General features: G+C 43.1%; 1 long non-coding RNA gene across 2 annotated transcripts; it reads right to left on the bottom strand.

Moving 5' to 3' along the window:
- Positions 1-5,542: 5,542 nt before the first annotated feature.
- LOC146379738 (uncharacterized) lies at positions 5,543-7,246 on the bottom strand. Of its 2 annotated transcripts, none has more exons than XR_014801460.1 (4): positions 6,952-7,246; positions 6,321-6,477; positions 6,046-6,084; positions 5,543-5,870 (listed from the first exon to the last, which is right to left on the bottom strand). It is a non-coding gene; the product is annotated as an uncharacterized LOC146379738 (long non-coding RNA). The 2 variants fall into 2 exon arrangements; XR_014801459.1 differs by having other exon boundaries at positions 6,321-6,472.
- Between the last annotated feature and the right edge of the window lie 5,841 nt (positions 7,247-13,087).

Here is a 13,087-nt window from a genome sequence, read left to right as displayed (position 1 = left end):
ATGCATTTTATCTTCTAAACGGGATTCAGTTTATTTTAATCATTTAAGCTTAAACATGAAAATAGTTTTATCATACCTAAATTATCAAACACACAAAAGGTCATACATGGAACCCATTGTTTCAAATTAAACCTAAAATTCCCCATTTTGACACATTTTCATGTGTCAAACAGAAGGAAAAGGCTTCACCACATCTACGAAATTAAAAGAAAAAGGTTCGTCATATCATTTCTCGGAAAACCTCAGAAATTCTCCTCTAGAGTAAATATGCTCCGGGCCTGCAAAGCTATGTTAAGAAATGAAGTCAGTTTAATTATCATGTTAAATCTCTTCAACTCCTCGAGCTTTCTTCCACACCGCCCATGCCTGAATACAAAACCTGTTGATTAATATGAACTTCACATTTGCAACCCCTTTTTTCTTTTTCTTTTGTTTTTCCACTTTAGCATTTCCCAACAATGACCCAATCACAGCCAGTCTTTGTCTCAGTATCCAGTCAGTCAAGACTTTAGTCCACATCGTCAGTCCAGTCACACACACTCATTCACCTGCATTCAAACTAGATATTGCTGATAGTGGAGTCCGGTGCGCAAGCTATTCCAGCCTCCATCACCAGCAAGATCACGTCATCATTTTTAAAAGGAAAAACAATTCTTTATGATTTTGGACTGGATTGACTCGCTGCAATCCTTTTAGACAGGGACTCACACTCTGATCAGGTCCCCCATAGGCAGCCTTCTCCTGAGCCCATCGTAATCTGGAAAAGCTCACCTTATATTTGCTCTCACAAAAATGTTTTACAGCGCTGTTTACTCAATCTTGCAGGCCTGCTTAGAACAAAAATGAGAAAAAGAGAGCTGATTATTAAATCGTCAAAACATAAAACATCATCACCATAAGGGTGACACCTGACAGGTTTTCTCTAAGTGCACTGTTACAAAAATATTGGGCCCAGTTCTGGACATGTCCATGTATAGAAAAACTCTCTCTGTTAAAATAAGAAGACAACCCAAACCTAACTGGCAGAATCAACCTATCACTGAAACAAAAACCCCTAAATCTGCCAGATTAATCACAGAAAAGTTTTGGTTCCTAGTATAACAATATGTTATTGGGATTAGAACTTCGGGTGCCGTGAAAGATGCTACTCCTGGCTTACAGTTTTTCTCCATTGGTTTGGCTCATTTCTTGAAACAGAAATTACATTCTCAAAACTCTACGATCATTTGGCAAAACACTCTGCAAAAGCTCATCTCTCTTCCAAAACTGTCCACTCAGGCTTCAGTCTAAATCCCTTTCTCATTTAAACAGTCAGTGCCCCCAAAATGCATCGTCCCTTTGGCATTGTGTGAGTACTGCCATACAAAATGTTTAGATGTTGTGTCACTATGGCAGAGGACCAACAATATACAACAGAAAAGAGTAGCCTCCGAGGTTTGACGCCACAGATTGCACTCACACTACCAAGGAAATGATAACCATTTTTTATTCACACGCAAAGAAAGTTTCATACATATGTAAAAAGAAAATGTACATTACAGTAGTAAATTGTATGAACACAAAATCAAAAAACAAGGACTTATTCAGTGGTCGCTGTACTCATTCTCCCGCTCTTGTCCACTGTCTTCACCCTCCTGATTATTTACACGCTGTTGTCCGTCTGGCCACAGATTCTCGTCCACATCACAGCGGATACTTTCTCTTGCGATGCAACGAGGGAAGAAATGGCGTGCATGCCGCAACCATCCCCTGCATTGATCTCCTGTAATGTCGTCACACGCTGCGTCCATAGCATGGAGCAGGGACGGCTGATCCTGAGCATGAGGCTCATACACTCTCCACCTCCAAGCAGAGGAAAACTCCTCTATCGGATTGAGGAAAGGAGAGTAAGGTGGTAGGAACCCCATGACCATCCTTGGATGCGTTGCAAACCAGCCCCTAATGAGTGGGCTATGGTGGAAATTGACATTGTCCCACACAACTACATAAATGGGTAGGTGAGGCCCTATGAGACCTCTCTCATTTTCAGGGATAAAACTGGTATAAAGGCGATCCAAGAAGATGAGGAGCTTGTGTGTGTTGTATGGGCCAAGACTGGGGATGTGAGTGGCCACACCATTCTCAGAAATGGCAGCACACATAGTTATATTGCCCCCTCGCTGACCTGGGACATCCACTGTGGCCCGGTGGCCAATAATATTACGGGCGTGATTACGGATGCCGTGCAGGTGCGTCCGCCCTCCCTGCACGGCACCGCAGACCACGCCCCACCACGCACCCCCATCGCCCAATTGAGGCCGGGGAGTCATCCGGCCGAACCTACTCCCCACCCCACCGGTTGCCAACCTGGGAACAGAGCAAAGTCCCTTGCGCCTCAAATGGCGGCGAGGCTGGTCCGGGGGTCGGCCACGCCTCCAGCAGCAGCGGCGAAACTGGTCCGGAGGCCGGCTACCTGGCAAGCCGGCATGACCCCGCCGGCCCGGTAGTGAGCCCCTCCCCTCGGGCATCTGACGCTCCGGGGCAGCTCGATCCTCGACCTCGGGCCCAGGTCGAGCAGGCTCCCTTGGCACGGGGACCGCCGTCTCCCCTCCCGGTTTCTCCACCTCTAACGGCTGGAGCGGCTCCTCCACCGCTGGCGGGAGCCTGCTCCAGCAGCCCTCGCGCAGACCCTCACGCGCCTCGTCCGCCGCCTCCGGTTGGAGCGGCTCCTCCACCGCTCCCGGCAGGAGCAGCCCTTCATCAGGCTGTTCCCCCTCCTCCGGCAGGCGCAGATCCCCGCGAGCCTCGTCCGCCACGTCCGGCTGCTGAGGTGCCTCATGCGGCTCCTCCACCGCTTCACTGTCCTCGGGACACACCTGTAGGGGTGGCACCCACCCTCTGGGCCAGCTCCTCCCTTCCCTGGCTCCGATAAGGTCCCGCCGTGCCGCCTCCTGGGTTTCGGCACCAATGTGGTGAGAATAAGGCACGGCGGGTCCACGGAGTATCATTTAGAGCCACCTTTATCCACATCTCACCACAACACAACCCACGCACACCTGAGTCCCCGTGTTTTAACCCAGCGGGCGTGATTACGGATGCCATGCAGGTGCGTCCGCCCTCCCTGCACGGCACCGCAGACCACGCCCCACCACAGTTATGATGACGGAATATGTTTTGAAGGTCATGCTAGGCGGTTGCTATGGTGGTTGCTGTGGACTTGGGTGGACCGCGTCCGATTCCTGTTATTAGCTGTCCGCCGTAGGAAGGCTGCGTTCCATTTACAAGCAGTGACAGTCTGCCGCAACTCGAACTCAAACCCCGCTTTGTTCTTTAATTATAGGCCTTTTATAGCCGTTCATGACACGCACACACACACATAAAGCACTTTGCCTCACCATGAGAATGCAAGTTTACCTAACCTAACCTTAAAGTATCTGATATAGGATAGAAAAATGAAGCAACCAGAGATTTAATGATGAAGACTCTGGGTTCTGTAGTTCACGTTTTACAGTCCTGAATGACTCTTTGCATATGATTTATTGAAGAGGAGTTTAGAATGCACTTTACATTTAGACTGTTGCTGTTTCATTTTTTACATTGTTGCCGTGTTATGTCATGAATAAGGTTCACCTGCTGGGGGTTTGATGGATCAGCTGCACAATACAGTCAAAGACAGACTTCATTCATCATATGCAAGAATCCTTGTTGGATTTTTGTTTTCACTCGTGTTTTTGAACCAAATATTGAAAACAATTCTGACAGACTGGATACCTGGCCAGGTGTACATTACCTTGTACTCAAGCATCCCAGGACAGAGCCCTGCCCCACCATGAGCCTGGGTGGATACGTGGTTATAATATAAAAGGACCGATACTGAATATGTCTGAAACCCTAACCCTAGCTCAACAGACCACAATGCCCTGGACTGTCAGTATCATTACATGCTGTGAACATAAGTAGCTTGGATCACAGTTTGTTGTAAAAGAGAAGGAATATTGGAAAGAAAGATCAACATTGTGATATTATTTCTTCCAAACTGACCAGAAACATGCTTGTCAGACTCTCACAGCAAAGGATCAGACTCACTGTGCATGACGGCTCGGGCCAATGATGTCTGTTAGATTGTCAGTTGTTTAGTGCTTCTGTACAGTTAGAGTCACGTCTCCATGTCAGAATAATTAATATGCGGAAAACACTAAAAGTTGGTTGTCTTCCAATATTCTAACATAATTAGAAAAATTAGACTTTGTAAGTACATATTGTTACAGTCCTAATGCCAGCAGGATTCTTCATAACGCCTGCTTTGAAATACTGAACTTTAAAATTTACCTGATGAAAGATAATTCACAGTGGCACTCTGTCAGGATCCTTCTGACTGTAAGATCACTGTATTAATCTGAATCCTTCTGCAATGTGCTGTGAATGAATGCTGATGCAACTCACTGTGGGAAAGCTGTTAATAAAATGAATCTGTGACACATGCAACCAGAGATGGGCAGTAGCGCTACTGTAATCCGATTACTTTTTTCAAGTAATGAGTAAAGTAAGGGATTACTATTGCAAAAACGGTAATTAGATTACCGTTACTTTCCCGTAGGAACGCTGCGTTACTGCGTTACTAAAACCGTGAGTTTTTTGCGAGAGTGTCTCATGACAGTGACGTAAGCAAGTGCGAAGTTTGTGACAACAGCTGTGTGCAGATCAACAATGGATCATATATCGAGTGCAGGAGAGAGTATGAGCGTGCAGCGTTTAAAGCGTGGAAGTACTGACCTTACTTTGAGTTTGATTCCATAAAAAGTGACAAAAACATTAGTGTCCGTTGTGCGTGGGAAGAAAACTTCTTTTTACAGCGAAAAAAACCCCTAAACTTCCAAACAAGCACCGAGTAGCTACGACGTGATGGGAAACTCAGAGAAACTCGCGGATTCTTCCACTGACCGCTGCGGCTCACCTGCACCAGGGTAAACCTCCGCCTGCCCCACTCCTGCTTTACAGGTGAAAATAGAGCAACAGGACCGCTAGTCTTTGATTTTATTTATTTTCTGCTGTGTTTTACTTGCATCTATTTGAAAGACTGAGTGTAAACACAAAAAAAAAATTATTTTATGTGCAGAAAATAGGTTTAAATGTTAAACTAATTTCTTCCAGTCAGAGAATGGTGCATATAATTAAATTTTTGCTTGATGCATAAAGTTAAAAGATTAAAACTAATAAAACAAGTTTTAAAAAGAGACTTTTCCATTTGATTACATTTATTTGATGGATTATGTAGAAAAAGTAGAATTGGGCTGAAAGATCTATCACTTTATCACCTATTCAGGTTGTAAATCGTGTTTTTAAAAAGTAACTAAGTAACTAAGTAATTAATTACTTTTGAAAATAAGTAATCAGTAAAGTAACGGGATTACTTTTTTGGGGAAGTAATCAGCAATTAGTTACTGATTACTTTTTTCAAGTAACTTGACCAACACTGCATGCAACACATTCACAGAGGAAGAGGACACAAAGGGAGGACACGCAGAGGCTGTGTTAAAGTCAGGAATCCAAATCTTTCGTCAAAAACAGGCGGCGGTTACAAACAGGAAGACAAGCAGTCCATCAAACAGTCTACAGGGTCAAACATACAGAGAATTCAAACAGCAGTAAAAAATAACTGGACACTGAAAAACTTAAAGCAATGTGTGACGCAATAAAAGGAAGCAGGAAGTAACCAGGCCGTTAGAAACGGATGGCATGTGTTTAGAGTTACTGGAGTTGGGTAACTCTACTTACCAAAAGCAGAAGCACACAGATGAAGGATCAGATGCTGAATGTTGCAGGAACATGCTCATGTGTGGTGGTCATTCAGTGCTGCAGGTTAGACAGTCCAAGACTGATATGCTGCCCATCTGAGAGTTTGAAAACACACATGCAAAGATTTATTTTGTGTTACAGTCAAAGTTGGATGTTCATTTTTGTCCTTTAAAAATGTTTGTGTATTTGAAAGCACTAACATTTAAGGATGACTCTGATTGTCTCCTTTAAAGGGGAGACAAGTGTATCCACTGATCCACGTCACTTTACCTGGATGATGACTCCTCTCCCCCTCACTCAGAAACACTCCTAATATAACCAAGCAAATAAATAATATTGAAGATTTACTTACATCATTACAAAAACAGCAAAAACATCTCCCTTTGATTCCATTTCTCCATCAGGCAACAAATATCCCAGTAAACCACAGTAAAATGTAAAGCACATGTTTTCTCTGCTTTGTCTAACCTCTGCAGAGCCTCTGTCAAGAAAAACATCTGTAAGCATAAAACAAATATACATTCATAACACGTCACTGGACAAACCTCGGTCAGTTGATTTCCTCTGTGCAGTGCAGACGAGCATCAGTCAGCGAGTCACGGTGGTGAGATGGACTGGTGTCCTTTGTGACTCTGCTGGTTCTTCTGAGGAAACGCCACCGTCTCTCCACACCGTCACCATCTGTGAGCACAAACTGCTGCTCTGCTCTGCCAGCATGTAGGAAATCACATATCACACACACAAGGGTGAAGAAACATCAACTTTGGATACTTTAGATCTAAACAGATCAAAGCAGCTCTTAGTTTCAACAATCAGTGAGCAGACAGACAAAGATACCAAACTGATTCTGTATGAATACAATCTGGTATTTTCAATACAGGTGACACATTAATTTATTAAAACTAATACAGATATGTGTATATATATTTTTTTGATGAATTAGTTTGCTAAATTATAAGAATATATTTTTATTTTTTTTTCATTTAACAATTGCAACTGACAGAAATTAAATATTGAACAAAAATATATTGTCACATTCTGAGCATGCTCAGCATGCTGACAGACTTGAAGTTGCTACAGATTTTAAGAAGTGATAATTTTATTTTTCATCCGTTTAATCAAACATTTGCTGCCTCAGCTGTCTCAGTCCTATAGCGTTCTGCAACTACAACTAACCTGAGGCTTGGATTTGGCTGCAGGTGCCCCTGTACATCCTTCTCAGCAGCACACATGTGGGTACCATTTAATCACACTTCTTCCTGAGCTTTGCTTCATCACAAGACCAAAGGTGGCATCCCGTGTCACAGTCTTATCATCATCCAGAAGAAACATTTGAAGAAACATCATGGAGAAGAAACATTTACGCGCCTCCTGGTTTTGTTTTCTGATCCTGCAAAAAGACTGAGGACAACAAAGCCCAGAGAACACGAGATACACAACATCCAACATTCAGACTCAATGAAGAGCACCAGGTTGGTTCAGTTATAGTAGATATAAGCATACTTCACATTACTGGGTATGAATAATAATGAGGAGGCAAACTTTGAAATGCAGAGCATGATGTCCCATCATCAGACTGTAAACAAACATCCACCAGGCTTCTTTGTTGCCAAAATTGATGATTCTCCCATCAGGGACCAGTAGAGCGTATTAACCTGTGGTATAAGCAGCAGTCACTGAAATATTACTGTTTCAGATAAGAAATCTAGCACATAAAAGCCAGGGTGGGAGGGATCGCTGCAAACTGACTTACCTCTGCAAGTGTGAAGCTCAACAAAAATCTGACTCTCCAGTCACAGACAAACAAAAACCTCCAGCTGGGAGATAGAAAACGCTGTCTGGGTCCTGCTGGATGAACAGCTTCCTTAAATGTACGCAGTTCAGATCTGATTTAATGTAATTTCCTTCACACAGCACATTCGTCCAGGCTGACAGGTAAACATAGAATTAATCTCAGGTAACATGACTCATAGCAGAGATTCAGTAAGAAAGATTGCAGGCTCTAATATTATTACCACACAATCCAAGGACACAGCAACAGCTCAGATTTGTAGAACTATTTAAACAAATGTCTTCTGAATATTCAATTCAGGTTCACAGTGGGAGGGTGGGAGGTGTCGTGGAATTTTTTAAATAAAGTCTGCAACACAGAAAGAGCTGTGATCAAGCTATTTATTACTGCGCCAACACACATCAAACAGTTCAGTCATGTCAGCGCTGCCACAGAAGTTGTGCTCCTACTCCTTTATGTCTCGCTATGAAACCTAACGGATCAATGGTTAAGCTGTTTTGTGCCCTTGGCCTTATCAGCACCTGTAAAGGGAGTTGTTTTCTCAAACTGCTGACGCTGAAGTAAGTTCATCTAGTTTTAGAAACTTTCACTGAACAGTAACAGTGTCACAACTAAGCATATGCATAAGCACTTAAATACTTTAAATGAGAATAACAGAAAATTTCTATTACAGGAGCTAGAGCCTGTCCCAGTAGTCATAGGTAGAGCACACCTGGACAGGTCACCAGTCTGTCAGAGGACTAACACAGAGACAGACATCAGAGTAACAAATCTATTTAAAATTAATGTAAGTTTGCTGCAGCTGTATGTATGAACATGTGTTTCTGTGCTCACAGTCCACCTCTCAGGAACCTGCAGTTCATTTTTAGTCTACTTTAAACAGACCTCACAAAAGGCTGATGTGGCTGGATCAGTAGTCTGATTTAAGTACGATAGCTTTGGCCAGGGATTAATCTGGTGCATCGCTTCACTGCAGTCTTACGTATTTTCCCCACACCTGAATAAAAAATACTGATATGTACAAATAACAGCTTCAGCTGATGCAGCCTGACTCAATCCTAGATGTTCAGCACACAGAGACACAGAGGTGCCGTTTAAAGTTTAGTGTTAACATGAGTCACTGATCATTTGCAGTATTACAGCTGGGGTGGCTGTAGCTCAGGTGGCAGAGCAGGTCAGCCACTAATCAGAAGGTCGGTGGTTCGATCCCAGGCTGCCTCCTGGCTGCATGCCAAATATCCTTGGGCAAGATACTAACCCCATGTTTGCCTACTGGTGGTGGTCAGAGGGCCCGGTGGCGCCTGTGTCCGGCAGCCTCGCCTCTGTCAGTGCGCCCCAGGGCAGCTGTGGCTACAATGTAGCTTGCTATCGCCAATGTGTGTGTGAATGGGTGAATGACTGAATGTAGTGTAAAGTGCTTTGGGGTCCTATGGACTAGAAAAGCGCTATACAAATGCAGGCCATATTACAGAGTCTGGCAGTCTTTGCATGATGTCCACGTCACTGTAAGTTTCTAGCTGACTCTCAGGTGTGCCAGCAGGAAAGAGTAATAATAACCTGCATCCTGAGGTTTGTCATGCAGGATTAAAGGAGCCAGGCTTTGTTCACACAGCTAGGATTGTATTTTACACTGACCCTGGGTCAGTATAAGTATCATACAGTTTAAACGAAGCACTGAAACTTGCACATATTTATTACAGATGCACTGAAGCTAATCGAGATATTTGCTGTCAGTCTGTGGCTGCGATTAAACACTTTACTGGAAACTTTATTAACCAGTAACTTCATCAGTCATGACAGAAGCTAATATTTCTGTGCTAACATCGTTTAAACAGTAACAGCTTTCCTCCAATATAGATAGATAAGTATTTATTGTCATTGTCAGAGAACAATGAAATTGCGTTTGGAGCTTCCGTACAACCCATAAGCTAACGTTTGGTGGTCATTCAGCTAACGTTTACACCGTAACTTTAAGCTAGCACCATAAAGACGGTAAAACACGTAATAATATCTACAAATGCATCTTAAAGCTGTTATATTAGCACTCTGTGTATTACTAACATAACCACATTAACATTACTGACACTCGCTGACTTTTAATAGTCATTCTATAAATGCTGTCCGTTTAAATGGTCTTACCTGTACACACTGCTGTATCCACCGGATTCCAGCCAGAGTGGATTCTGGAGTCTTCCCACGCTCCTGTTAGTGATCCTCCATCTGGATGGATGAGAACAACCTTCTGAACAATCTAGCAGGAGATGGCCCATATCTATGGGACTGATTTGTGCTAATAACGCCCATTGTATGGACTGATAACAGCCGAAGCGGGTGAATAAAGTCACCCAGTCGCTAGCTGTGCCATTACCCAGCATACATCACTCCCTCCATAAATGCAATAAACGATACAAAAGTAACAGCCTATAATTAATTTCTCTGCTGTTTCTCGGGTAGTTGTTTAATTATATAATTTATTGTTTCTGTATACGTCACTACAATGTGATTTTGGAAATATATAAATATACGGACAACAGGCTCTTCCGCGGCAATCTCTCGTCCTCAATAAGCAACGTTTAAGGAGCTCTATAGTATTCAATGAGAGGACCCTGCACGTCAATTGTCGACGCGAGGGGGGGACCCTGCGCGTCGATAAGTGAAGCAGAGGGAGCCTGACCATGCCTCACACGTTTGACGAGTTGGGAGCGAGAACGTGTTGGTGTGGCACTGAGGGGCCCTGTTCACATGTGGAGAGACTGTGTGAACCAATCAGTCAGTGTGATAAATTAGATTACATCATCTGTTACTGGCCTGCTAACCATGCTGACAAATAACTGTGTCACATGAGCTCTGTGTTGTAAAGGAAATGATATATGACATTCAAATGCAGGCAAACCTGGCAGACCAGCCCTCCATAGGACCAAGCACAGACTAAAGCCTGATAATTACCTGCACAGGTAAACAACTGGAGTTTTAAACCAGAATTTATAATAATAGAAACTTATTGCATTCTTCTTGTCTAATGATATCAATGTTTCTTCTGATATGTCTGATATATCTCAGACCAACATCTCTGTTGGACTGCATGACCTCGAAAGAGGTTTGCTCTCCTCCCTGACTACATTACCATGCTGTGTTTTCTTCTGCATTAATGTGATCACGTTATTCACCTTGAGGAGTAAATCAGTGTTTCGTGAAACCTGCCGTTACATTCTCCTGTACAACCTCATTCTTGCAGACACTCTACAGATGGCAGTGAGCCAGATACTATACATGATGTCTTTTTGTAGAATAACGTTACCTTATCCTGTCTGTGGTATTCTTGTCATGTTTGCTAATCTCACCAATGAAATCTCTCCTCTCACTCTGGTGCTGATGTCTCTGGAGCGATATGTAGCTGTGTGTTACCCACTCAGGCACGCTACTATCATCACCATCAGAAACACAGAGGTGGCCATTATTATGATTTGGATCTTTTGTTCACTGAATATTCTCATTCGAGTTCTGCTGCTGTTAGAATTTCCATTTGAAGAGCTGCAGAGTCTGCAGTTGAAAAGATATGTTTGTAACACATTTCTCATGTTTCTCACACCTGTATCTCATGAGTATGACAAAGCTTACACGTGCTTTCTGTTTGTGTCAGCTTTTGTTGGAGTCACTTGCTCTTATATAGGTGTTATGTTGGCAGCTAGATCGGCCTCCACAGACAAAGCTTCAGCCCGGAAGGCTCGTAACACCCTGCTGCTACATCTGGTGCAGCTCGGCTTCAGCCTCTCTTCAACTGTGAACAATGCATTACTTTTACTCACCTCAAAAACTGTTTCAAATAGAGTGTCTGTGCTCATACAGAATGCTCTTTATGTCCTTCTTTTTATTCTCCCCAGATGTCTGAGTGCACTTATTTATGGTCTCAGAGACCAGACCATCAGACCCATCCTTGTTTCTAACCTATGTTGTCAACTGAAACATTTAGCTGCCACAGCGGAGGCTAAGATTTACCCTTATAGTACATTTGGAAAGAAGCAATGAATGTTTCTGTACGCTCATTAAACTCTGTCACACTGTCTACTAAGTGACTATCCTAAATTAACTAGAAGCTTCTCCTCCTGTTTTTTTCCTTTTAAGAATAACATGTTGTTTTTTACAGTAGTTTTTTAGAATCCAGCGATACAAGCCTGTCCTTGTTATAATTTTAATAATCCTCCATTAGTTGCAGTCAGAATGGATGGATGGTGATCTATCTATTTTTTTCCACTTATCCAGCTCAGGGTTGAGGGGCCTGTAACCTTTCCCAGCTTTGGTGGGATATGAGGCAGAGTACACCCTCAACAGATCACCAGTCTATCGCAGGACTAACAGAAACCTAATATGTCTTTGGACTGTGGGAAGTGGGATTCAAACCGGGATCTTCTTGCTCTGAGGAAGCAGTGCTAACCCTGTCAGTCACAATAATTTGAAAAGTAAATGTTAACGTTTCTTTGGTCTCTGTGAACTTAATACAAAAATGTGTGGTGTAACAGTGAATTTCACATACAAGCGTACGGTGCAAACACCATTTGAAATTAGGAGTCAACCTCTTAACCCTTTCCTCTTGCTGGATTTCTTCAGTATTTGGCTTCAGTTTTCAAGGACAGTACATTCACTGAGGAGGCTGTTTGGTTACAGTGAAGGCAGGATTTGTTTTGCTTTATTTCTGTTTAATCAAATTTAATTTTTAGAACAAGTCTGTGTAAGTGTGACATCGTGGTTTCATGGCTGTTACTAGCTCTCTATTTACAGTTCTGCAGCTCTTACTGATTAAATATGTTGCTATCAAACAATATTCTGAGGCTCACAACTGTAATAACACAACACAGCTACAGTATAAAAGATATTATAATGGATTGCATTTATATAGCGCTTTTCAAGGCACCCAAAGCGCTTTACAATGCCACTATTCATTCACACACTGGTGGAGGATACGGTTGTAGCCACAGCTGCCCTGGGGACTGACAGAAGCGAGGCTGCCATATCGCGCCATCGGCCCCTCTGGCCAACACCAGTAGGCGGCAGGTGAAGTGTCTTGCCCAAGGACACAACGACCAGGACAGAGAGCCCGGGGATCGAACCGGCGACCTTCCGGTTACAGATGCGCTTCCCAACCCCCTGAGCCACGGTCGTCCCATATAGTACATGATTTAAAAAAAAACTATCAAAGTAAAGTAAAAATACTAGTCTCCATCCATTAATCTTCTTCTGCATATCCTGTAAAACTCAGAAACAGTCTTATCTGTTATCATCTATCGTCCACCTGGGCCTCACACAGAGTTTTTATCTGATTTAGTGCTCAGCTCAGATAAAATAATTATTGGGGGTGATTTTACCATCCATGTAAATGCTAAAAATGACAGCCTCAACACTGCTTTAGACTCAATTGGCGTCTCTCTGCATGTAAAAGAACCCACCCACCACACTAATCACACTCTGGAATTTGTTTTAACATATGGGATAGAAACTGCCACGGTTAGCAAGTTGGCAGAACGT

This window comes from Perissodus microlepis, chromosome 10 (assembly GCF_051167445.1).
Source record: "Perissodus microlepis isolate ML-2025 ecotype Zambia chromosome 10, ASM5116744v1, whole genome shotgun sequence".
Taxonomy (NCBI): Eukaryota; Metazoa; Chordata; class Actinopteri; order Cichliformes; family Cichlidae; genus Perissodus; species Perissodus microlepis.
The sequence above is the reverse complement of the archived record's forward strand: the minus strand, read 5'-3'. Positions and strand labels throughout refer to the sequence as shown.